Here is a 26112-nt window from a genome sequence, read left to right on the forward strand (position 1 = left end):
AAGCCATGGGCCACATGGTAAAATATAAACTGTTAGAAATGGGTTAATTTATAGTTAGAGCTAGTCGGTAAGAGGCCTAAGCCATTGGCCAGACAATTGTAACTAATAATAACCTCTGAGTGGCCATTTGGGAACAGGCAAGCAGAGAAAAACTGGTCCAGGGGGACCAGCAGGACAAAGAATACTTCTAGCTATATGGCCCTATCCTTCTCTGTGAAATATAAAATTAGTTCCTATGAATTGTCCTTGGCAGGCAACACTAGTGATTCTTTGTTAAATAACTACCATACCATGATCCCTGACATGGCACGGAGCACAAAGCAAGAGACTTCACCTGGGATGAACCAGCTGGTTCCATTTCCTGCCTTGTTTTGACTGTCAGGAGGGTTGGGGGAAGCTATTCTGATTGTCAGAAACCAATGACCCGGCCCTGGGTCCTGACAAGAGCTTTCCATCCCTTGTCTTACTTCATACTAAGGAGTTCCTGAGGTTTAGGCTGATTTCACATAGCAACCAGCAATCTTCCATTCAATTGCAGACTCCCTTAAGGTGTAAGTCAATGGTACCCTCGGTGGTCACGCAGGCCCTGCAGCAGGTGTCCGGCTCTGAAGAGCAGCAGAGCTCACCTTCAAAATCATCAGTGTCATGTGGACACGCCCTTCCCCCACCCCAGAAGTCTAAGCATTGTGGAAGTGCATGGTCTGGTACAGGTGAATCGTGTCATGAGCCCAGCCCAGAAGGACTGGCCCTTATGCCGAGCCCAGCTAATGACACCATCTAATGACTTCTGGTCCCTTTGTTTGTACTAGAGATGGGTCCCAGAACCTTGCTGATGCTAAGCAGAGTCACCACTGAACTGTACACCTTGTCTGACAACCCTGCCTCAATTCAGAGTCAGCTCAGCTCTGATGGTAAGACTGTGCAGAGTTCACACTTGATGAAGTTCTAGTCTTGAACCTCTGCAGGCTTCCAGAAGAGGCAAACTGAATGGGTTTGGGCAACCAGATACCCCTCTGCCTGGTGAGACCCAGCCTAGAATTTAAGTTTCCCCAGGAGAGTCTCTGCCTGCCCAGCAGCCCTGGCTCACTTATAAGAACTTCCTGGCCTCGGCTTCACGCCGGTTGGTGAATCTATATACTGTGTGCAGCTGGCCTCTCCTGCCTCCATCACTGCCCCATCACGAGAGCTGGGTGTCTGCCTAACTTTGGGGTCCTGACACCCAATGACTGCTCACTGGAATACTGGTTGTCTATCATAGAACCTGTGTTAGTCCACAAATGGTGCAATACTGCATTCCTGACTATTTTAATCAGTTCTGTGGGATTCCTGAGACTCAAGCATCCTTTCTGCTAAGAGGATCCAAGGGAGTTCTGTAATTACTCTCTGGAGAGTCCCGGAAGCCTCTCCAGTAGGACCTGAGCTTCGAAGCATAAATGAGAAAGAACCTGCCAGGTAAGTTCTCTTCCTGGTAGAATATCTGGAAAAGCACTTTGCTTCCATTCTACACTGTTCTGAACCAGGAATAAGGACTCTTCCCTTTCCTTCACCTGGTGATGTGGGCTAGCCTTCTGGGTTCAGGCTCACTGCCTCTAAGCTGACTGGTTTTCTCCGTCCACAAGGCAGACTCCGACTCGCCAACCATCTCCCGCAGTACGCAGAGGTTTTGTGGGGATAAATGGCACTGTCTCTAAAGTGCTTAGAGTTCTCAGGCTAAGAAAGCTCAGAAGAAGAATAGAGCATCAGCGTGTTATTATTCTCACGCAGAGTGGGTGGAATTGCAAAGAGAAATCATGACAGAGATGTAAGGAAACTTAAAAGTCTGAGGCTTTAAAAGGCTGGGATTATTAAAACCCCTAGATGTTTGACAGGAGAAAATTAAACTCTTCTCCTGTCTCAGAGATATAATGCCACCTTTCCACTACTTACTGCATCCCACAGCCTTTTCTTTTCACACCAAGCTTTCGGTGTAGCCAGGTGAGCTCCATAGATGAAAATTTACTGTATAGATATGATCCTAAAGCGATAGCTGGGTCCCCAAAGGACAGGCATGGCAGACAGCCACCATCAGCATCTGCAGCTATGGTTGGGTTGTGTAGGACCTAGCACACCCTGAATGTGCCCAGGCAGACCTAACATCTGCTCATGGAGATGGCTGGAGGCTCTGCATCTGTGTGGACATGGAGAGACGAAACCACCTTGTCCACAGAAAGCCGGGACTCTGAAAGGGCCACAGGCGTGTGTAAATGTAAACCAGAAAGATCCACTATCAGAAGAGGGAGAATGACTAAGGCAGGCCTCTCTCTCTGGTTTCTGGAGGGGAAGCACTGTCTTGGGCAATACACGCACAATGCCGGTAACCCAGCATGGGTCTGGAATCTACACTTTTCTGTGTCTGCCTGGTGCTGGAACCATACCCTGGGAAGTTAGAAAGTTCAAGGAGGGGGTGTCCTGGAGGCTGCCTGAGAGGAACAAGCAGTTTCATCTGGAGCGGCATTACAAGGTTGAGCACACACTCCTTCTCACAGGAAGCAATGTCTGAGGAAACACTGACAAAGCCAACCTGGAGAGGAAAGCAGGCTTGAGTTCGTACACACAGAGAGAATAAGATTAGCCTGTCCCGAATCCAGAGCCAGCTGAACCAAAGGACAGAACATTCACACACACGCACACGCACACGCACACGCACACGCACACGCGCACACACACACACACACACACACACACACACACACGACATGCGGACTTGATGAGGAATCAAACATCAGTCTTTAGAAATGAAACCAAAATACAGTTACTGAATTTTTTAAAATCCTGTGCCTAAGAAGAAATTTTAAGAGCGAATTAGGAAACTGGTAGGCAGAATGGAGAATTTTCCAGAATACAGGCCTCGAGAAAGAGATAAAGTGTGAAAGAAACATGCGATCCATGATATAGAGGGAGAGAGCTGAGATTGTCCAGAGGAGAAAGCAGAGGTGGTAGCAGTGGTTGATCAAAGATCAGATGAGAGAGACGTTCCAAGGTTGATGAAACATGAAAGAATGTCGGAAACACGAGGGGTGCAATCAGCGTGAGGGTTCACTCTTGGATTACATACCAGTCAGGGCCTCCAGGGAAACAGCCACTAGGAGATTAGATGGACAGATGGACAGATATACAGACATATAAAGAGCTGTATTGCAAGGAATTTTAGAGAGGATTACAAGAACCTAGAAATCTAGCCAGTTTTGAATCTGCATCTTGGAATCTCTTGCCCACCTCTGAGGCTATCAGACAGGAAAGCACTCTAGCCTGAAGAAGCAATTTTCAGTTCTTTCAGACGGATAGATAAATGCTGCCCGCAGCATGAAGGGATCCCCTACTTAAATGTTAATCCATGTCCAAACCATCAGCACAGAAACATCCAGAGCAATATTGGAACAACTACCTGGCCACCCAGTGACCCAGCTGAGATGAGACACAAAATTAGCCATCTCGGATTCTCATTAATGGATTTTCTAAGTAAAAAACGACAAAAGAGAAGGTTTAGAATGACCACACACATGCGCGCACACACACATGCATGCATACACACACACACACACACACACACACACACACACACACACAAAATAATAGGCATATAGAAGAATGAAATTTGGTGCCAAAGATAATACAACAAAACAGGAGCAGGCCCTGAAGACCTGGCAAGGAGCACCGTCAGCAAGTCACCAAGGGCAGCCTCCGGTACTTGTCATCTCATGGAGACATTGACCATCTACCCACACATCATGGACAGAAACAAAGAGGGAAGAGGAGGGCAGTTGGGCACCAGGATTCACTTTCTCTCCTTACCCTCCTGACTGTGGTGGGCTGATCTCTCTGAAACCAAAATACATCTTACCTCCTAGATCCTAGTGAGAAGAGAAACAATAAATGCAGTTAACTTGACTGGTAATCATATCGTATAGACATATCAAAACACTTGCTGTGTGCCTCAAATATACACACGCGTGTCTGGAAAGAACTTCCCTGGAAAATTAATTTTAAAGTTGTCCAGCTTTATTTATCAGAGATACTGTGTTTATGCTTATTGCTAACTAGCTAAAACAAGGTGAGATGCTATTTTATATTCATAAATCTGACAATGTAAGACATGGCTGGTGGAAATTAAATTAGTATAACTATTTTAAAGACTGATTTGGTCTATAAATCCTATGAATATGAGAGGTTCCTATTACCCAACATGTCTAAATTTCTTCAGATGTCACTTCATGGTATTTAAAAGCATGTGCAATGATATCACAATCACAAGGGGACATGTGCGTGACCCACACAACTTGAGTCTTGGATCCAACTAGGAAAGCTGCATTGGGTGATGTGCTACCCCAACAACCTGGAACCGCAGACTGTAATTAGGGACAGCACAGAGGAGGAGCTAGCTAGTCCTCACTTATCTGTAGGGAGCAGCCTCAGGCTATAAACATCCATGAGGATAAGACTGTAGCTGCTAGTCTTTGCGAACACTGTCACTTAGTCATAGACACTGGGACTCCTCCAAAGGGTTTTGTCAGCCCTCTAGAACCTGTCCTGGATGGGTGATGGCTCTGCTGATTTCTCAAGGTTTGAGGACTGGAGTCTTCAACATGGTGGTGCCCATCTCAACAATACACATTCGCTCACTCAGGGTTTCTCTCCTCGCTACAGATATGAGTGGGACAAGGGTGCTCCTGATACACAGGGAAATCCTGCACTAAGGCCTCAACCTTACACAAAGAACGATAGCCACTGAGGAAAATGGAAGCAGGAGCATTCGTTGGCCATGTAGGTATAGTCTCCACTCTCTTATCCTCATGCCTGCCCCACAAGAAGCATTACTTTCACTCTCTAAATTAGAGAGGGTAAGTCTGTGACTCAGAAAACTAAGTCACAAAATGTAAGTTACGCTAACCTATACGTCTAAACAATATACTGACTGGGAAGTGTCAGGCCAGCAGGTACAAGCAGACCCCTGCAGTCCTGGTCCTCAAGGTTAGCATGGCCCAAGTGCTCTGGTCTCCTTACCTTTATAGCTGACAGGTAAGTGTGTCTACTCAGCCCATCTGGTGACAAAGAAGCAAGAGTTGAGCAATGTGTTCACAAGAAGTGAGTAAGTTGGAGTCAAGAAAGCATAAATTTTTAAATAAAAATTTAAAGTTTAAAAGATGCTTAAAGTAGGAGTTGGTTAAAAACTTGGTTCTGGATGAGGATGTGACTGGATTTACCAAATATTTACTAGCCTTCCTAATAATTATATAAAATTTCCTGTTTTAGGGGTTTTATATGAGTATAAAACTTAGCTGGGTGGTGGTGGCACACACCTTTAATCCCAGTGCTCAGGAGGCAGAGGCAGATGAATCTCTGAGTTCAAGGCTAGCCTGGTCTATAGAGTGAGTTCCAGGATAACCAGGGCCACATGGAGAATCTGAGTCAAAAAAATAAAGAATATAAAACTCCAAAATTTCTTTCATCACACTTGTTTTTATTTAGTGTATGTGTATTGGGGGTGTTGTGTGTATGTGTCATTGCAGGTATGTGTCACAGCACATGGGTGAAGAGCAGAGGCCAACCTTCTTCTTTGGGTGAGTCCTGGAGACTGAACTCAGAAGGCCGAGCTCGTTAGCAGGCACCTTTACTCACTGATCCATCTTACCAGTCCCAAAATTTTTATAAATTGATCAATACTGCTGTATCTTATGGAATATTAGGTGTGTATGGGGGATTGGGTATTTATGCATGTTTGGGACATACCTGTGTATATGTGCTTGTGTGGACCTGCACCTACATGTCTGCTTTGTTAAGTACATTGAGAATAAATTAATTCTTTGTGACATAGATGTGGAAGAGACAAATTACTGTGTATGTTATGCTCTTACTTGACTATCGGGTTAGATTCAATATTTCTTCAAGTTAAAAGAACCACAGACAACACAAGAAGCAAAAAGCACAAAATTGGCCAATTTGCCCAGGAGTGAGGGAATCCTGATGTCTTCAAGTCTGTCTGCCCTTGAATGTTACCCTGAAAATGATAACTGAATTTAAACTGACTCACTTGAAGCCCTGGTGCCAGTAATTCAGCTACACAGTCTATACTTTGCTATGCTTCAAGATTAGGGGAGGGTTTCCCACACTTAGCTAGGGTCTTATTCCAAGAGTCTGGGGATGATCTCTCACCATTACTTATACCTCCTGAGTAGAAGTACCTCGAGCAAGAGCCCACACTTAGATTCTAGCTGTCACTATTTCTTCAAACAAGTTGATGAAAAATTGGAATAAAGAATGTACCTATCAGCGAGGACTCCAACAAATCATTTGTCACCAGGAGAGCAGCATTCTTAGGTGAGACCCCTACATCCCTGCCTGCATCTTTACCTCCATCCCTGCCCATTGCTCTCCTCCAGGTACCCAATCAGTTCCCATTACTGAAATACAGGTTTATTTTCTAAACATAATAATGTCATGAGACTCAGCTCCAAAGATGAGATACTCAACTCTGAGATCCAAACGTGCTCAGTTTCTATTTGACTCGTGCTTCTTCTGGGGTCCTTTAATCTTTTGGAAGGGAAATCAAGTTTCGGTAGTAAATTATTTTACTGGTGGCTGGCTTTCTAGGAAAAGTTGGCCCAAAGCATCCAGCACACTGCTGTCTGTTTTAGCTGGTCCATTCTAAGTTTGCCTCTGTCATCTCCTCATTGAATACATATATATTGTATGCATATTAGGTGCATTTTATATGCAATACCTATCATGGGCACTAGAGAGAATGTCTTGTTTCAGTGAGATTATTGCATAAATGTCCCCTGATGTCCTCGTTTAAAACCTTTTCATTTTGAAGTGATTTTAGAGCTACAGAGGAGCAGTGAAGCCCAAGTGTGGCGCTCTTATGTGCCCTCACCCTCCTTGCACTTCTAACCTCTTGCATAACCAGGGAACATCTATAAAGATCAAGAAACTAACATTCATGCAGCATGGATAATGGTGGCACACAATTTATTTGGACATCGCCCTTTGGAAGTCACACTTGCCAGGAACGTATCCTGTGCTTGCCCTCGACCTGTCATCCACAGCAGTTTGCAGTCTCGTTCTGCAAGCCCCTGTGCGCAGGCTCCCGGAGCAGCCTGAGTTAGCACTTGGCTGGCTGTTGGAGCCTCAGCCCCGCAGTCTATAGGCTGGCCCCCAGCGCCTGTGCACACAGCAGGGGCTGCACACGCTGCACACCCTGCTAGCTTTCTCTGCTTCCCCCGAGACTCAGCACAATGAACAATTAACATCGGAACATCTCATTTACTAAATTAGCGTCAATCACAGAGCTAATTAAGTGAAAAGTCAGGATTCAAGTGGTGGCCCAGCTTATTTAATCTTCACCACAAATGTAAGTCACATTCTTCTCACTTTATACATTAAAAATGGAGCACATGGACTTACTTTTTTTTTTTAAATCAAAATAAGGCTCCTTAAAGGACACAAACATACAGAGCAGGCTATGTTACCTCTGTCTGTCCACATGTGTTCCCAACAAAGAACCATTGGCTGAATGGTAATTAGGGCTTCTATTCTATGACTGCAGGGCTGTGATTAGGTTGGAATGTGGCAGACCCACAGGTTAGTTAGCCTATCTTGGGCTGGTACCAGCCCTCGAGCATCCATTCCTTGCTCCACTCTGTGTCTGAACTAACATCCTGTGACTAACAGATAAAAACCTTTGAGATTTATCAATAGGCTACCACTCTCCACCCTCCCCAGACTATCTTCAGATAGCATCTTGAGACTATGGAAAAGCTCCCCACATCTTGTTATCACCCCCTCTCTGTCCCCACCACCGTATTTTAAACTTGCCTTGATTAATGACTCTCCTTGCTCTGTCTGAATATAAAAATTCACAAAGCTGCTTCCCTGTGAGAAAATGGATTTGAAGTAACATAAATCTGTGTTTCCTGGGGTATGGTCACTCAAATGACTCCAGAATGAACCACCTCTTATTCCCTTTAAGATGAGAAGTGTGGTTTTTGTTTGCTTGTGTTGGAATTGACACCATCCATTTTTATGAGTAGTAATTCATAAAGGACAACAGCCTCTAAGTTTGAAGTTCATGAGGCACAGCCATTGATTTTAATCTCCATGGTGATCTATTCCAGTCTTCACACAGCAGATTCTCATGGTATAGATTCATTCAGTTTCATTAACTTTTGTGTTACTGTTGACCAATCAAGATTTGCTAAAGCTTTTCATATTTAAAAATGTTTACTACATGTGCATGCACACATACACAAACACACATTCACACACACACCAGCACATGTACATGTGCAAACATACACAAACCTCTACACTCACAAAAAAATAAAAAACTAATGAATAAATCAAAGTAAATAAAATGTGTTCACATTCTATTTTATTTTTTGTGGTACAAAGGTCTTAAAGATGGTTATGAAATTAAAATACACCGAGAACTAATTTTGTTTCTTAAATTTCAAAGCATCTAACCTTCTCCCGTAGTGGGAACCCAGAACTTCCTGGGGAGTTATCATGCTTTGATGGCATTCCCAGTCCACAGCCCAGGGTTCAGACCTCATGAAGGTGAGTGTGATCCAAGGCTAGGCTATGTTCACACCTCCCACACAAACAATTTTTCAACTTAAAAGGAAATCCTGAAGTGTGAAACACACCCAGCCCAGGGTTTTGGTGAAAAACTAAGATGGGGCCTCTTTGTTAGGCTGAGATACTTTTTAAAATGAGTTTGCAGTGGAAGGTTCCTGACCAGAATAGAATGAACACTTTTGTTTACAAGGGCTATTCTATCCCATAATATTGCAGTTGGCAGGAAACCTACCTCCTGGAGCCTTCTGCAGCTCTCCATTTTTTAAAAAAAAATGTTTTCCAGGATTTTCATATACATATACATACATGTATTCACATATATATATGTATATATATATATATATATCTGTGAATATATGTGTATGGAAGTACATGCATAGGAGTAAGGATGTCAGCCGAGGTCAAAAGAGGTCATCAGGCTCCAGAGGGATCTGGAGTTACAGGAGGTTGTGGAAGCCTGACCTGGGTGCTGGGGACCAAACCCTGGTCTTGTGAACAGCAGCAGGTGCTCTTACCCACTTAACCACATCCCCTGCCTTTCCGTTTTAGCGGGACTAAAATAATAGTATGTTGGTGTTGGGTTTAGGAGTTAGGAATATTTAACCGTTTTCCCAAATCCTGACATGAAAGACGTGATCTCCTGAGGCCACACTCAGAGTCCTGGAGCTTCTGCCACTCAAGGCTCTGAATTTACTTCAAGGAAGTGCTTGAGGCCTCCAGAGATCTTCAGCTATCAGTGTGAAATAGTTACGGCCTTTTGTTCATCCCCTCCCCCACAGTACTACCCCACACAGAATTGGTCGATTTGTCTTTCTTTTTTTTGTATCTTTTTATTTTCTCTTAATTACATTGGTTTCCATGCTTCCAACCTCCACTCTTTACATGGCTGCTGTGAGTAGAAACTGTGTGCTGTCACCTTGGCTGAGAAGTGGATAAACGGGTGACCCACTTATGCACGGGAAGCTCAGGTTCTCCATGACTACCCTCTAGCCTACAAGGAAATGTGACGCACTCAGAAGGAAAGTCAGCCGAATGCTGTCAAAACTCTGTCCTATTGGCTACAGAGGACACTTCTCAAGTTATCCAAGTCTAGCTCAACAGTGTCCTTGTGCTGAGTGGATGCTCAATTGCTGTGTGAGAGAGCGGGCCCAAATCAGTCAGAACCACTCTGAGGAACATAAAGTGGTTCAGCACTTGCCTCCCCGGATACCAGAAAAATGTGAGTCCTGGTGAAGGTGACAGCGAGTGTCTGAGAGACAGGAAGAGAAAGGCTAAAACAAACTCACACCCGTACAGATTAAAATAGGATGCATGGGGTTGCTGAAATGAGCTTAGTAAAATGCCTTTTAGACCAGCGGTGGTAGCACACACCTTTAAACCTAATACTTGGGAGGCAGAGGTAGGTGGATCTCTGTGAGTTTGCAGCCAGCCTGGTCTACGAGAGCTAGTTCCAAGACAGCTAGGGCTGTTATACAGAGAAACCCTGTCTCAAACAACAACAACAAAAAAAAAATTTAAAAATGCCTTTTAGACATGGAAGAGCAGCTTAGTCAGGAAACCCACCACACCCGAGGATGCTCCTGATAAACAGAACCCAGTGATGCTACTCTCTCAAGATAACCAGACACCGGCTGAGAGCCCATGACATCCACAGGACAGTGTACAAGCAGAGATCAACAACAACGTTCTGCTGCTGAGCACATCTGGAGAGACGCCACCTTGATCTGCCCTGCAGCTGAAGAGTCTCCCCTAGGATCCTGACCCTCGAATCAAAGACTGCCATTAGAGACAGGACCGTACCTTCAGCTAAGACATGTCCCACAGGTGAGCAGCCTTGCGGAGACAGGCTTAGGACCATAGTTAGGAATTTAGAGTGTGACCCCTGTGTGAAGACCCTCAACATAAAAAATTACAACTTTTGCTATGGCAACCACAAGCATCTGCTTTCTTGCTCATGACCAATCTGTCCCATGCACCCTTGGGATGGTTCTTATCCCTTACATTCATATTTTCTCAATTCCTGTTATTACTCTCTGCATTTTGTCTATTTGTCGAATAATAGAGGTATTTGACTTTTCTTTTAATGAAGTGCCAACTTGGTTTCTGGTAGGGTAGGCTTGATTTTATCAGCATTTCAGATTTAAGATCTGCCCTTCTTTACATCTCTTGGCTATACAGTTCCCTCTGTAACTCTGAAAAAAAAACAGCTCCCGATTTCCAGTCTTAAGGCAGAAGCCCACACCTTCACGGGAATTAGTTCCTGCCATAGAGGTTCATTCCTGGGGTTTTGGTTCCTTCCTTCCCACGACCATCTCTTCACTGCCCAGTCTTGAGGTGCAGTGGGGATCCTGACTGAGCTGCTTTTCCACAGCTAAATGACATTTTTTTCCCACTACACTCATTACAGTTGGGGAGATGACTCCAAGGGCAAAGGGTCTGTCACAGACTCATGAGAACTGGGTTCAGACCCCCAGGACCCATGGAAAGTCAGGTCCGGCAGTATGCACCTACAATCCCAGTGTACTGTGGGGGTAAAGACAGGAAGATCTTGGGGGTTCGATATCCAGCCACTCTCGTTCAAACTGTGAACTCCAGGCTCAGGGAGAAACCTTGTCCTGAAATATTAGGAAGAGAATCATAAAAGAGGAACCCAACATCGACCTCCATTCAACAGGGACACACACAGGTGAGCCCACACATGTACACACATGCACGCTGATAGGCCACAAGTGCAAAGTTTGTGAGACAAGCTGTGCTTGGACTGTTTGTTTCCATGTTGTATTAATTAGTTAAAGAAGTTCCTTATCTTGTGTCACATACAGGGTACAAGTGAGGAAGAAAAATCTCTTCATATTAAAGGAAAGAACAATCAGAACTCTGAGAGGAAAATATATAAAAATAGCCGTTGACCCTAAGAATCATAAAAATAATTGTTGATTCAGGCGGGAACTGGCAATTTAAGAACTATGTTAAAAAGCACAGGAAAGGATGAAGCTAAGGCATCTACAACAATAGGAAGGGATGGTGAACAAGCCAACCACAGACCTTGTGGTCTACAATGGCGTCCTGCCTACAAGATATGCTAGGGCAATGGTGGCAGAAAGCTGGCGGGAGTAGCAACCTATATGTAATTTGACGTAAGACCCACTTCATGAGATGGAACCCAACACTGTGGAGATGACCAAGAACGTGTGTGGAAGAGGAGTGGAAAAGTGTAAAAGCCAGAAAGGATGGAGGACACCAAGAAGAGGAGGTTCTTAAAAGCCAACATGGCCAAAGCTCACAGAAGACAGGCAGCAAACACGGGTCCTGTACAGGACTGTGCCAGGTCCCTAGTGAATGTATCAATATATCATGGCTTCCGGTTAAGTGTTTGGGTAGGTATTTTTGTTTGGTTTTTGTTTTTGTTTTTCGAGACAAGGTTTCTCTGTAATGTTGGAGCCTGTCCTGGAAGTAGTCCTTGTAGACCAGGCTGGCCTCGAACTCACAGAGATCCACCTGCCTCTGCCTCCTGAGTACTGGGGTTAAAGGTGTGCGCCACCACTGCCCGGCTCAGTTACGGGGCCCCTGAGTGTGCACATGAGTGGGGTCTCTGACTCCTGTGTCTTCTCTTGGGCTCTTTCCCTCTGTTTGTTTGTCTTGTCCAACTCCGATGTGATCATTTTTTGTTTTATGTTATTATATTTTATTTTTATCCCTTAGAAGCCTGTTTGTTGTCTCATGAGAGAGAGAAAGGGGGTGGATCCAGATGGGAGGGAGGAGGGGGAGCAACTGGGAGTAGTAAAGAGGAGGGGGGGCGGGGGGATCCTAATCAGGACATATTCTGTGAGAAAAAAATCTATTTTCAGTAAAATTGGTGGAGGGGATAAAATGTATGGTGGAGGGGTTAAGAAAAGGATGAATATCCATAATCTAAAAGACTTTCAAGTTCATAGGAGAAGCACTAAAAAATAAGATGGAAAGTGAGCAAAATAAATAAAAATAAGTAAATAAGTAAACACAAAAATTTGGCCCTGTTCACTATTAAACAAAAATGAAAGAATCACTGAGTAGTTTTCATGAGAGAGTATGGTGAGAAAAATTTGAACCCATTTCGAATTGGTTTAAACACTTGAGAGAGTAGATGGGTGGCTTGCGTAGAGATGGTCTACTATGGTCTGTAGGAGCTCTAGCTGTACTCCCCAGGGACTGAGTCTTGTCAAAAACTGGCCTCACCAAGAGGCACAAGGGCACGGGCACACCATTCACAGAAGCCCTTTGATAATACGAAAAGCCAAATGGGGAAGAAGACAGTGCACTGCCTTTCAGACAAAAAGCAGACGAACAACACCGGAGTGTGCCTGTGTAATGAACCCCAACCTGGCCTTAGGAAGCAAGGGACCCGTGCCATACGCCAGCCTTTGAAAGGACGCACTGCAGAACCGAGCACAGGGCTGTTTGGTGCAGTTTTGATTTTCCAAAGCATCTTCAAGTTTTGTTTGGGTGCACTGTGTGAAGTGCATCTGGAGGAAAGGTATGCTGTTGGAGACGGGAAAGTAGATCGTGTTGTAGAGAAAGACACAAATACCAAAGTCTGGACTTAGTAAGTCTGGTGCAGAAATCCATGGTGAGTTCGGAAAGGACTGAGGATTTGGTGACATCCATGATGGGGGTATTGATAGCTCACACTGCGTGAGAGCTGCACAGATGGTCACTGCACACGTGGAACACTGACATGTACTATGATGAGTGTGCACGTGTGGCTATCATAGGGTCCTGAACCGGTGATTCAGTGCACATGTGTGGAGCCTGGGGATCTGAGATTTCCAGAGTGACCTGGGAGCCAGAACAAAGGGTACCCTGACAAGTGTGAGTACAGCCATGGTCTATGAGAGCATCCATCAGCCTAGGGAATGTGAGGATGCTAACAGCGAGAAAAATCACATCCACAGCATAAAACTAACACAGGAATATGTGTGTGGGTCCAGGCTGGGACAGGGCGTAGACTTTGTGTGCCTGCCCACAGTTTATGAGCTTACAGCAGATATTCAAAGGAACAAGGGGGTAGTATCTCACCTGCAGAGAGCAACAGTGCATGCTGGGGACCTACAGAGAGAAACAGTGCATGCTGGGGGTCTTCAGAAAACAACAGTGCATGCTGGGGATCTGCAGAGAGCAACAGTGCATGCTGGGGACCTACAGAGAGCAACAGTGCATGCTGAGGGGTCTTCAGAGAGAAACAGTGCATGCTTGGGGGTCTTCAGAAAACAACAGTGCATGCTGGAGACCTGCAGAGAGGAACAGTGCATGCTGGGGACCTACAGAGAGCAACAGTGCATGCTAGGGACTTACAGAGAACAGGGAAGGCTGGGGACTTTCTAGGAAACGGGGATATGGCTTCCTTGGCCCAGTCGATGCTCCTTGTACCTGGGGCACAGGACATGAGCTAAGGGATGAACAGAGATCACCCCAGTCCTGGGTGTTGTTTGTGGGCAGTACTGGGAGGTAGGGCCACGAATATTCTCAGAAACAGTCAGGTGGTCCCAGCAGTGAGGCACCAGCCTGCCACGTGCACCCACAAGGCCCTCCCATTGCTCCTCCAGGAGATGGAAGAAAATGTAGGTGCTTGGCAACTTATCTCAATATTTGATTGCCATACTTCAAAATAAGGATATATATATAGAACTAATAAGTTTTAGAAAATTACAACTTTTTGACATCTCCTGACACCCTGAACTCTGAAAACCCACATGACTCTGGAGCATATTAACATGCCACTTGCATAATTTTACTTTTAAAAGTGCTTCTTAAAAAAGTTAGTGGTTTTAAAATAAATATCACATTGCAAAAGAAAGTTTTTTTCACACTATTACAAGTCTTGCTTTAGACGTTTTACATTCTTTGTGGTGAGAATAGGTTGTATGCTAATTATATAAAATTTGGAGGATTCATAAAATGAAGGAAAAAAACCTACAAAGCTACAACCCAGAGAACAATTAATACTTTTTTATATTTCTTTCCCATCTTTTTTTTCAAAGTAAGTGGTACATTACCGAATTAATCAGATTTTTTTTTGAGAAAAGTTAAGACTGTTTTAAATGCATATCACATTTAAACTGTAAAGGAAGCCTAAGCATTAGCTATAGGCATCAAAACAAACGTTTACATCCTTTGACTCATGAGATGCATTCTATTTGCAAAAATTTGAAGGAAGCTTATGGCTGCTCATTTGACCTCTTTGCAAAGACTTTGTGAAGGAGGCCTGTGCTCTAGCCACGTCGTAAATGAAGAAGCTGAAGTAAAACTACATTACTGGTCAGTTAGAGAGGGAGATGACATCAGAATACAAGAACACTAGCTCGAGTCTGTGCCGCCAAATAACAAAGTAATCTATTTTAAAGTAATGGATGGTTCCTGGCATTAGGTTATGAAGAACCACGAGTTTGCCTCCTTGGGGGCTCTCTGCCACGGGAGCTCACAAACAGAGCAGGCGACACAGCAAAGGAGAAGTAAGAAAACTGAGTCTGCTCTTTGCCGCTAAGAAAGTAGTATGACGTCAGCACTGGTCTTAGATTCGCTGCCTGGATTGGGCCACTGAAGGTCCCATACAGAAGGCAGATTTCCTAGTCAATAATTAGCGTTCTCGAACAACACAGCATTAACAAGGCCTTTGAGCTGTGGTTGCTGGTTTCAGCAGCTCTGCTGGCCCCCTGTAGAGGCTCAGTGTGCCATGTCTCCCTTCCTGGTGGGAAAGCTGCCATCCTAATGGTACCATCATTTCATGCCACAGTTGGTATGTCTGCACACATGTGAACATGTATGTATATATTCATATTTAACCGTAAAACACCCTTTCTATGAAATTCACACCTTACCAAGAAGGAAGACCAACTTTTAATGTAATAACTTTAAAAAGGAGTAATTAGGTTTAAACTGCAATGGTCTTCTAATAGTATGTAAAACTAAATTATCCAAATTGTAGGTGCCCAGAAGATCCAGGTCACTAGAAACAACCATTGTGCACCAAATCTGCAGTCACTTCAACGGAAGGAGCTCAACGGCCCAGCAGCTTATGCAGGGAGACAGGTGAATGGGGACACTCCTGGACTCCCCCATGCAGATCTCCTGAGACAGTGCCCCTTACAAGACAAGGATCAAATTCTATTTCATATGACAGAGAACCTTTGTGAGGAGCCCTGTCTTGCTCCTGAGTCAAATGCAGTGTTTCAGTTCTATTTTACAAAGAAGTGTTAAGACCTCTTAAGTCTAACCTGAGAAGAAAACATAGTTTCAATTTTAATGCTCAGAGACTCACTACCCCCAGCTACATAGGCTAACTTGCTTAAATTTTAACTAGATGACTCTAAAACATTTATTATAGACTTATTAAAATTTTAGAAAACTTCCTTTTAGTGGCTAAATCGCATCTGACCAGAGATTCCTGGGAGTCTACAGTCTAGCCATCCTTGAAAATGTGGATAGTGGCGTGCTTGTCCCCTGCCACTGGAACAAACACAGCAGCAAGGAGAGCCAGGAAAACACAGAGAATGATTCCACAGTCACTTGCTTTTAGTTACTTTTCTATTCTCTGATAAAACACTGTGGCAAGGTGACTTAAAGAAGAGAGAGTTTATTTGGGCTAATGGTGCTAGGTAGAACCCCTGTCCATCATAAAACACAGGCACAGCAGCCGATACAGTATCTCCGCGCACACGTCCACAGGCAGGGCGGCAACTAGGAACACACACCATGTCTACAAGCATGGCAGCCGGCACAGCAGCTAAGGGCACTCAACCTTTGCTGTAAGCGTGAAGCAGAAAGAGTGGCTGCTGTGACGGGCACAAGGTTTTCAAACCTCAAAGCGACACCCCCAGTGACATACTTCTGCCAACAAGGCCACAGCTCCTAGATGCCCCAAACACTGCACCAACTAGGGACCAGGTGTCTTAATACATAATCCTGTATGTGGGGACTTTCTCATTCAAACCACCACTATCAGTGAAGCCCAACACGTCCAAAGCCCAACATACATAGTTTTAGTTAACGGCTCTGTCACCAGATCTCCCAGAGGGAGCTCTTCACTCATTCCCTCTCTTCCACTCAGTCCCTCTGCCTAAGAGCACCGGGAAAGCCTGGCTGTCTTGCACGTTTATGATCGGTGTGCTAATGGGACCCTGGGCTGAGAACAATAGGAGTCACACTAGTGCGAATCATCTAATACATATGAGAACAAGCTGCCGCTCACTCCCCACCAACACCTGAAATTATTTCTCTTTGAAGGACATATTAACTTGTCCTTCTTTCTGATGGACACTGATCTACTACAGGCCAGGAAGCTTGCTCATATCTGTTCCCTTCTCCCTGGCATATAGTCAGGGCCCGTCTATGACCCTAGACATAAGGTTCCCATGTTTCTGAGACACAAATTGAAAGCGTCTTTTCAGAGCAAGTACAAGTCATTTCCCAGAGTGAAGGAAGAAGAATTCATGAGACACTGTTAACTGCCAAGATCTGGAATTATCTAGAGGTCTGGCCTCCAGGTACACCTGTGAGGGGTTACATAGCCTCTGGGTTTACCTAAGATGGACTGGTAGCCCCTGTGAGAGTTTATGTAGCCTCTGGGCTTACTTACGATGAACTGTCTTGATCAAACTAATTTATATGAAGAGACCACCTACACTGCAAGCCAGACTCCCTGAGTGAGGACCCTGACCCGCAGAAATGGAGAAAGTGAGCTGAATGCCAGTTCGCATCCCTTGCTCTGTGTTCCTGATTTAGGATACACAGAGAGATGTCATGTGGCCACCATGACTGTACCATTGAACTGTGAGCCATATTAAACCCTTTCTCCTTCAAGCTGTTTTACCCAAAGAACTTTATCATGGCAGATAAAGATGAAGAAAACAGATGAAGAAACTAAGATATCCAGTATGACAAACGGATTGCAATCCTGTGAGTAAATGCTTAGTGCTGTGGCCACAGCATTTCACCCAGTCTGCAGGGACCAAGGGAGCCTTGGAAGTGGGTGGTACAGTGATCCATCCTGCCTGTCCTCTTGGAGGGTTCTAGAAATACATGTCAGACAAACATCTGGGCATGCCTGCAAGGGGGGTTCCAGACTAGACTGATTGAAGTGACAAGATCCATAGATGTGGGTGGCACCATTTCGTGAGCTGGGGCCCTGACTGCATAAAAAGGAGAAAGGGAAGGTTGGAGACTACTAGAGCCTGGCCTCAGCAAGGACACCACGCACCAGGGCAGGGCCATGGCGATTAGAAAAGTTTGTAAAGAGAATGAAGACGCGACTGAAAATAATAAAACAGAAACAGGATTGTATGGGTAGGGAATTCTAGTGAATCCTGAAATCAGCCACATTTAATTTTTTATACACGTTTATACCCCAATACCACAGGGGGAAGAAGGCAAAAGACTGCTTTAATATGATACAAAGGACACTAGAACAGTTATTTGCTTCAATACTTTGACCTATCAAGTCATTAGCATTCTGTTGTTTAGACAGTGAAACCACTATAGACCAAGTATCCTGAAGGCAGCCACTCCCTAGGTCAAATCTCCTAATTCAAAAGAAGGAACAGAAGTATGTTTGAATATCCTGACCATTGATTAAGGCAGAGAGGATCTACCCTTAAGGGCCATCTTAATGTTCAAAACAGCAAGTAACCACACCCTAGGTCAGAGTGTGTAGCCACAGCTGTTGTTAGCAACTTTGAGCAAACTGAAACTCTCTGACCTTCAGACAAGGTGGAATAGGCTCACATATTTGAGCCTCCACAGAGCTGGCTCTGTAATTAAGAGCATATGTTGCTCTTGCAGATAACCCGAGCCAAGTTCCCAGCACTCACTCACAGGGCAGCTCACAGCTGTCTGTATCTCCAGCTCCAGGGGACCTGACAACCTCTCCTGGCCTCCACAGACACCCATATGCATAAATAAAAGGAGACAGCAAACTGAACCCAGTAAATCGTCTCTCTCAGCTTCCTGACTGCAGTTTCCCTGCCTCAGCTTCTGCCATCATGCCTCTCTGCCGTGATGGACTGTGTGTCCTCAGACCGAGAGCCAAAATAAATCCTTCCTCCTTTCACTTTTTCACTTTTGCAGGATATTTGATTTTATTAGAAAAGTAACTGATATGAAGTGTTTTTAGAAAAAAATAGCATATTCACATTTGACTGTATCAGGTTGGACAACAGAAAGCTATTTCCCACACGTCTTTAGCAGGGTGATCGGGGTCAGGTCTTGGTGCCTGCAGCTGTAACACACTGCATCCCCAGTATACTTGGGCTCATCCACGGCTCCCAAGCCTCACTGTGTCCATCTGTGCAGGAAGGAAATAATGTTCTTGCCTTGAGTATGGTGTCCTGAAAATCAAAAAAGCCAGGAAAGCTCAGAGCTAACTGCCCACTTGGATCAAAACCAAACACTTCCCCCCTGTCTGAACACCTATCTCAGGCCAAGTCTTATAACTAATCCAGAATTAGGATGAAGGCACAGGAAATCCACTGCTTCCAGGAGGCCTGGGTTTTTTTAAATTTTATTTAGATGCTACAAAAATAGACTTTTATTTCAATAATAAAAGTTTATATTTAAAATTGATCAAAGGTTCCAAGAAGCAAAAGAGCTTTGTAAAGAGAAGTTTAGTTAATACACATTATTTGAAGTTATTATCAAGTCCCTGGAACTGGGACATAGACCCGTGGCAGTGGACTTGCCTAGCATATACAAAGCCATGGATCCAATCCCCAAAACCACAAAAAACAAAACAACCACTCATAAAAGATTAACCATGTTCTAATAATGCTACTGGGCAGATAGCAAGTACAGTCCAAAGCCAAAAGTTCCCAGCTGTCTTTGAAGACTTGTTTCCTTGGTACCATACCAATGAACATTCATGTTGGAAGGGAGAAACAGTCTTCCACATAGTGTGGGTCACATGTCCAGCTACCCAGTCCTTGGTTCCTGCCCAGCGGTGCCCCAGGCATGCACGGGGAACCTGAAGTCTGTGCCTGTGCACTGGTGATGATCTCATACTTTGTCTCTCACAAGCTTATGTGTTTGAACACTCGGTCCCCAGCTTGTGGTGCTGGTGGAAGGCTGTGGAATTTATATGAGGAGGAGCCGTGCTGGAGGAAGTGGGGTCATGGGGTAGCCTTTGAGGATTTGTAGCCTGACCCGAGCTGATGAGATGCCATCAGCCAACTTCTGGCTTCTGTCACTGTGCTGGCCCTGCCTGCAGTTAGCCTGCTTCTGACACCGTGCTTGCCCTGCCCCCTGGCAGCCTATGTTTGGAATCACGGCCCAAGTTAGCCATTCTTCTTTCTGTTATTTTCTAGCAGTAACAGAAAGGAAATTGTGATGGTGTTACTATGGAGCATTGCAATGTTGGATGTCAGGGGGAGACGTGCCCTGTGAATTCTCTGATACAGCGGTACATCTCCATCTTTGTAAGTGGCAATTAAAGGGCAGGTGTTCATCTGGGAAGGTCTTCTGGGGGATACTCCCCAGAAGTGATCCAGCAGAGAATGTCAAAGTATAGAATTCTGCCTATAGGACTGGAGTCACAGTTTTTCAGTTCTACGTAAGGGGTGGAGTTAGAAAGCAAACAGTAGCTGCCAGTTTGGCCATCGGTGGTGAGAATCTGCAGTACTAGACACCCAGGATGAATCTCATACAGTTAGATTTTTGTATCCCTATGTCTCACCACAGAAGCCAGATGTATGCCCTGTGGGCCTGGCACCATTAGAAACAAGCTTTTTCTTTTTAAATTCACTCAAATCTGCTTTGTGTGGATTACTCTTACTGTCTGGGCACCAGTGCCAGGAGTCAGATGGCATGTAAATGATTTGTGCTTAGAGACCCGGCTGGAGTCTTGTAGGACTGTAATATAAAGTCAGACCTGTGGGTCTGGTACAAGCCATCTGGATTGCAGTGTAATCACATTGCATGCATCCTTAGTAGCTTTGTGATTTAGATAGATCAACGAATCATTCTTTTAAGGCATCTTTTATAATGATGATGGTGATGGTGGTGATGATGGTGATGATGAAGATGGTGACGATGACTGTGTTCATGTAGCACACACGTGTGGAGCCAGAGGCAACTTGCAGAAGTTGGTTCTCTCCTTCCACCATGTGGATTCTGGGAATTGAACTCAGGTCACCAGGCGTGCACAACGAGCCTCTTTATGTGCTGAGCCATCTCACCAGTAATTTAGCAAAATTAAATTAGCAAAATCATCTAATCCTTTCAAATTTCATGCTCTTAACTGTAAAATTGGAATAAACAAACCCATACAGGTAATACAGCTAGAGAAGACATGGGAGCCAGACATGGTGGCACATGCCTTTGATCCCAGCACTCTGGAGGCAGAGGCTGGCAGATCTCGGTGAGTGTGAGGCCAGCCTGGTCTACAGAGTTAGACCCTGTCTCAAAAAAAAGTAAGGATGTGGGAGAGGGTGAGCTAGAGAGAGGCTCAGTGACAAAGAACACTGGCACTTTCAGAGGCTTGGTTTTAGTGCCTACATGGCAGCTCACAACTGTATGTAACACCAGTTCCAGAGATCTGATGTTTGCCCTCTTCTGGCCTCCACAGACACATTATGCATGTGACACACAGACATAAATTCAGGCAAAACACTCGTATACACAAAAAAGAATTTGTATGTCTAGGCGATGGTAGCACACACCTTTAATTCCAGCATGTGAGAGGCAGAGGCAGGTGGATCTCTGTGAGTTTGAGGCCAGCCTGGACTACAGAACAGGTTCCAGGATAGTTAGGTCTGTTATACAAAAAAACCCTGTCTCAAAAACAATAAAAGAATGTGTATGTATGTGTCTGATATGTATGTGTTTGTGTGTATGTACATGCACATTTGTTTATATGTGTTTATGTACATGTATATATTTATGTGTGTGCTTATCTGCATATGTGTATATGTTTGCAAGTACATGTGTACAGACAGTCATAGATTAAAGAACTAAAGATAATAAAATAAATGTTAAAAAGTAATAGAGTAAAAACAAGCCATGTAAAGATAAAAAATTCACAAAAGATTAAGTATACTATTGTGTTTTCTTTGAATTTTTGACTGTGAAGCTAAATAACCAACATATATACTTTAAAGGTATTTTATCTTCAAAATTTGGATCTAAGGATATGTTGCTTTGGAAAAAATGGTTCTTCTTTTGTTCCTACAGAGGATGAGAACCTGTGGAAGTTTTCCAGTCTAATGTGGTATGATGCATCAAGACCCTCTGAAAAGGTGCCACAAACACCCGCAAAATTACTTTGCCCAACCAAAAGCAGGAAGCAGTAAGGAGAAAACTATGCTCATATTCCCAAATATTGTTTATAAATGTTTGTTTACATTTAAAGGGGGATATACTATAGAGATTTGCATTGGTATGATTTTGCTCTATTGATACAAATTCTAGATCAGTTTTGTTACATGTATATTTCTACTCTTGATTAAGGTATTATGTCTGTGCAGCTCATTTAAAAATGTAATGTATAATTAAAAAATATAGGTTAATAGATAATTCATCTATAATAGTCAAGCTTGTAGTCATATTAGTTAGGTTTTCTAGATCTATAGATATATATTTCAGGTGGATAGGGATTTTTCAAATCTTTTAAAAACCTTCAGAATATGACATTTAAGCTGTTTAAGAACTTAGGACTTTTCGTGACGCTGAGACGCATCTGCTCTTGGCAGCACCAATCTACTTCAAGAGGATGGTGGACATTGAAGAGGCTCCTCATGGAGTTTGCTAGCCGTATGGGTAAGAAACTGCTCTTACCTGGACTGTTGATGCTATGCTGTGTAAACTGGACATTCAGGACTCACAGAGAAATGACTGCTGAGCTTGCCTAAAGGTGAAATAGTCCTTCAGGGTTCCTGCTTCATGAGTCTGCCAGACATTTTGTAGGACCCAGAAGAAAGTGACTGACAAACTGCCAATATAGGCAGAACTGTCTTTGAGATATCCTGCTTCACGGAGAAGTCTTCTGGATACTATGGGCCTATATGCTGAAGATTGGGTGCCCCAAGGGTACAGAAAAACTTTGGGTGACTGTCCAGGTAGTGAGATGTCTCTGTCAGTTCTAGAGTTTTGGAAGTTGCTTACAATGCACTTCCTGTTTACTTAGGTAATATTATGTCCTTCTGGAGTCTTTGATGGAGTTGAAAAATAGATATAGTTTTCCTTAGTCATGATAAAAGATAAAATAGATATAAATATTGTAACTATAATTCTTGCTACTGTTTTGTTATAGATAATTTTATTATGTGAAAGTCAAAAACCTCCCTTTTATTTATACAGAGAAGGGGAGGTGATGCGGGATTCCCTATATGTGCTGTGATTACCATTAACGAATAAAGAAACTGCTTTGGACATATAGCAGGGCAGAACCTAGCTAGGTGGGGAAAACTAAACTAAATGCTGGGAGGAAGATGGCGGAGTCAAGGAGAAGCCATGGAATTGCCACTGGAGACAGACATGCTGAAACTTTACTGGTAGGTTATGACCTCATTGTGATGTACAGATTAATGGAGATGGGTTAAATTAAGATGTAAGAGTTAGCCAATAAGAAGCTAAAGCTAATGGGCCAAGCAGTGATTTAAATAATATAGTTTCTATGTGATTATTTTGGGAGTCTGGGTGCCGGGAAATGACCAACCAGCTACTACAACAGGTGTGTTTGTGTATGTGTGTATAGGTATATATGTGTATATAAATGTGTTTGTAGATGTGTGCATATGTATGTTTATGAATATGTGTATACGAATGCATGCATATGTGTTTATTTGTGTGTGTATGTGTTCCATCAATTGAGAGAGGACAATGGTAACACTAAATTAACACTGAACCTAATGATGTCATTTTAGTTAATGTTATGGACTCTGGGTCTGGAGAGGCAGAAACAACAGGAATACCTGTGTCTTCAAGTGTTCTTATCTGAGGTGCTGAGCCTCAGAAGCAGAAAGATACAGGAACCCTTTACCCTGTTTGTACACCCCCACCCTGGATATGCTCACACTCTCCCTGCCTGTGCACACCCACCCTGGATATGCTCACACTCTCCCTGCCCATGCACACCAACCCTGGATATGCTCACACTCTCCCTGCCTGTGCACACCCACCCTGGATATGCTCACACTCTCCCTGCCCATGCACACGCAGCCTGGATATGCTCACACTCTCCCTGCCTGTGCACACCCACCCTGGATATGCTCACACTCTCCCTGCCCATGCACACGCAGCCTGGATATGCTCATACTCTCCATGCCTGTGCACACCAACCTTGGATATGCTCACACTCTCCCTGCCCATGCACACCAACCCTGGATATGCTCATACTCTCCCTGCCTGTGCACACCCGTCCTGGATATGCTCACTGCAGGGCAAAGTCGAGGGAGCTTCCTGAAGACACTTTTCATTCAATTTCTCTCCATGTGTGTTTGTGTGCACCCTTCGCAGAGAACAAGAGGGAGCTGGCATGGCAGCCCTCAAGGCCCGTGATGGTGGGAAGAGGACCAGAGCCCCAGTCTTTGTGCTTTGCTAACAGTGGCCTGGAACCCATGAAACAGCATTTTCAAGGGATCGCCTGGGGGGCAGTAACTGTTTCACTGTAATGGGGGTCCTGACTCCTACCACATTGTAAAATAATAATTACAAGTCAGCAGTGCCGCGCTGCTTCATTGGACGCACTCAAATGGCCTGCAACACCAGCAGTTGCCCTGGGGAAGTGAGGGCTCTGAGACGACCTTGCACGCACACCTGCTGAACCAGCTTCCCTTCGCGTGCCACTCTCTGTCACTCAAAAACCCAACCACCAAAAGCATTTTTTCCCCTTGAACACAATGCAGACAGCATGGGTATCCAGTCTTTCTTGTAAAGGCTTGAAGCTGCTCTTGGGCTGGTAACTTGGGATGATGACCATCAAACAATACTTTAGAGCCAGAGCAACTGCAGGGAAAGCCGGGCTGCACGATGCTGCAGAAAAAATGCAAGGGGACAGAAAAATGGGCAGTGCTCTGTGAAGGCGTTAGGAGAACAGACAGCGACTACATGGTCAGGTCTGGCTCTCCAGAGGGGCACACCTCAGGACAGGACTGCATGCCCACAGCTGGAGGAAGTCCCGAAGCCCCTGGAGGGAGCGTGTTCTCCGTCAGGTCTTCAGCTGCCCCTGACCTGCGGCACGGAAGCGCTTCCCTCTGCATTTTCTCTGGCAGTGTTCCCGAGAGGCCTGGGAGCCCTCTCTAGACATGTCACATACACCGATCCTCAAGAGACCCCACAGCAGATATGCCCCGTCTCCCCAACACCACCAGATAACTGGGGGGAAACACAGTACCAATGGGTATTATTGACAAAAAAAAGGAAGTGCTAGGAGCTTTAAACAAATTATTTTCAAATATTGATAAGAAAAAGCCTGAGACCTTCTGGGAGAATAGAACATCCAGAAATGCTTTCCTCTTACTAAAATGCTATTTTTAAAAATTGCTTAAGCTAAGTCAGGCAGTGGTGGCTCATGTCTTTAATCCTAGCACTTGGGAGGTAGAGGCGGGTGGATCTCAGTGAGATCGAGGCCAGCCTGTTCTACAAAGCAAGTTGCAGGACAGCCAGAATTGTTACACAGAGAAACCTTGTCCCCCAAAATAAAACTGTTTAAGCTAGGCTTAGTGGTGCACACCTTTACCACCAGAACTTGGGAGGAAAAGTCAGGCAGGTATCTGTGAGTTCGAGGCCGGCCTAGTCTACAGAGTGAGTTCTAGGACAGCCAGAGTTGTGTAATAAGACCTTGTCTTGAACAAACAAACAAAAGCATTTAGTTAAAGAGTCTAGAGAGACAGCTCAGCAGTTAAAGCATGAGCTGTTCTCACTGCAGACCAAGTTCAGTTCCTATCATCCATGTTAGGTGGCTTACAACCACCTGTTACTCCAGCTCCCAGGGCATCTGAATCTTTATACTCATATGTACATACCTACACATAATTAAAAATAAATGTTTTACAACGTTCGGTTTGGAGAAAATTATTCATTAACATTGTTTAGATTTTTCTAATTACATCAAGTCATAAGTGACTGGTGTTCTCCCAATTTCCCATTCACCTTTCCTGCTTCATCTCTAAGCTGCTAACCATTGAAGTCCGTTTCCTTCCTTTTCCTTCTGTGGGTGTGCAAACAGACATGAGTGCCCCACCCTGCCTGTCCTATCCCAACACACACTCATAGACCTCTTGGTAATGTGTCTCTGAACACTTTATCCCTGCATCCATGTGTAACCAGCCCGTGTAAGCAGCTCCAGGCTGGGAAGCATTGACATGTTTCTCTTCATGCTGCAAGAGTGACAGGCAGCAGGTTGTGGGACGGTACCTGAAAACCTTCCATGTAGGATGGGTGTTGTAGAACTGCCCTCCATCAGCAATGCGGGAACATGCCTGCAAGTTTCTTGGCACCCACTGACCACATACACTACTCTCACAGTCTTCAATCTTC

This window comes from Myodes glareolus, chromosome 1 (assembly GCF_982192425.1).
Source record: "Myodes glareolus chromosome 1, mMyoGla1.1, whole genome shotgun sequence".
Lineage (NCBI taxonomy): Eukaryota > Metazoa > Chordata > Mammalia > Rodentia > Cricetidae > Myodes > Myodes glareolus.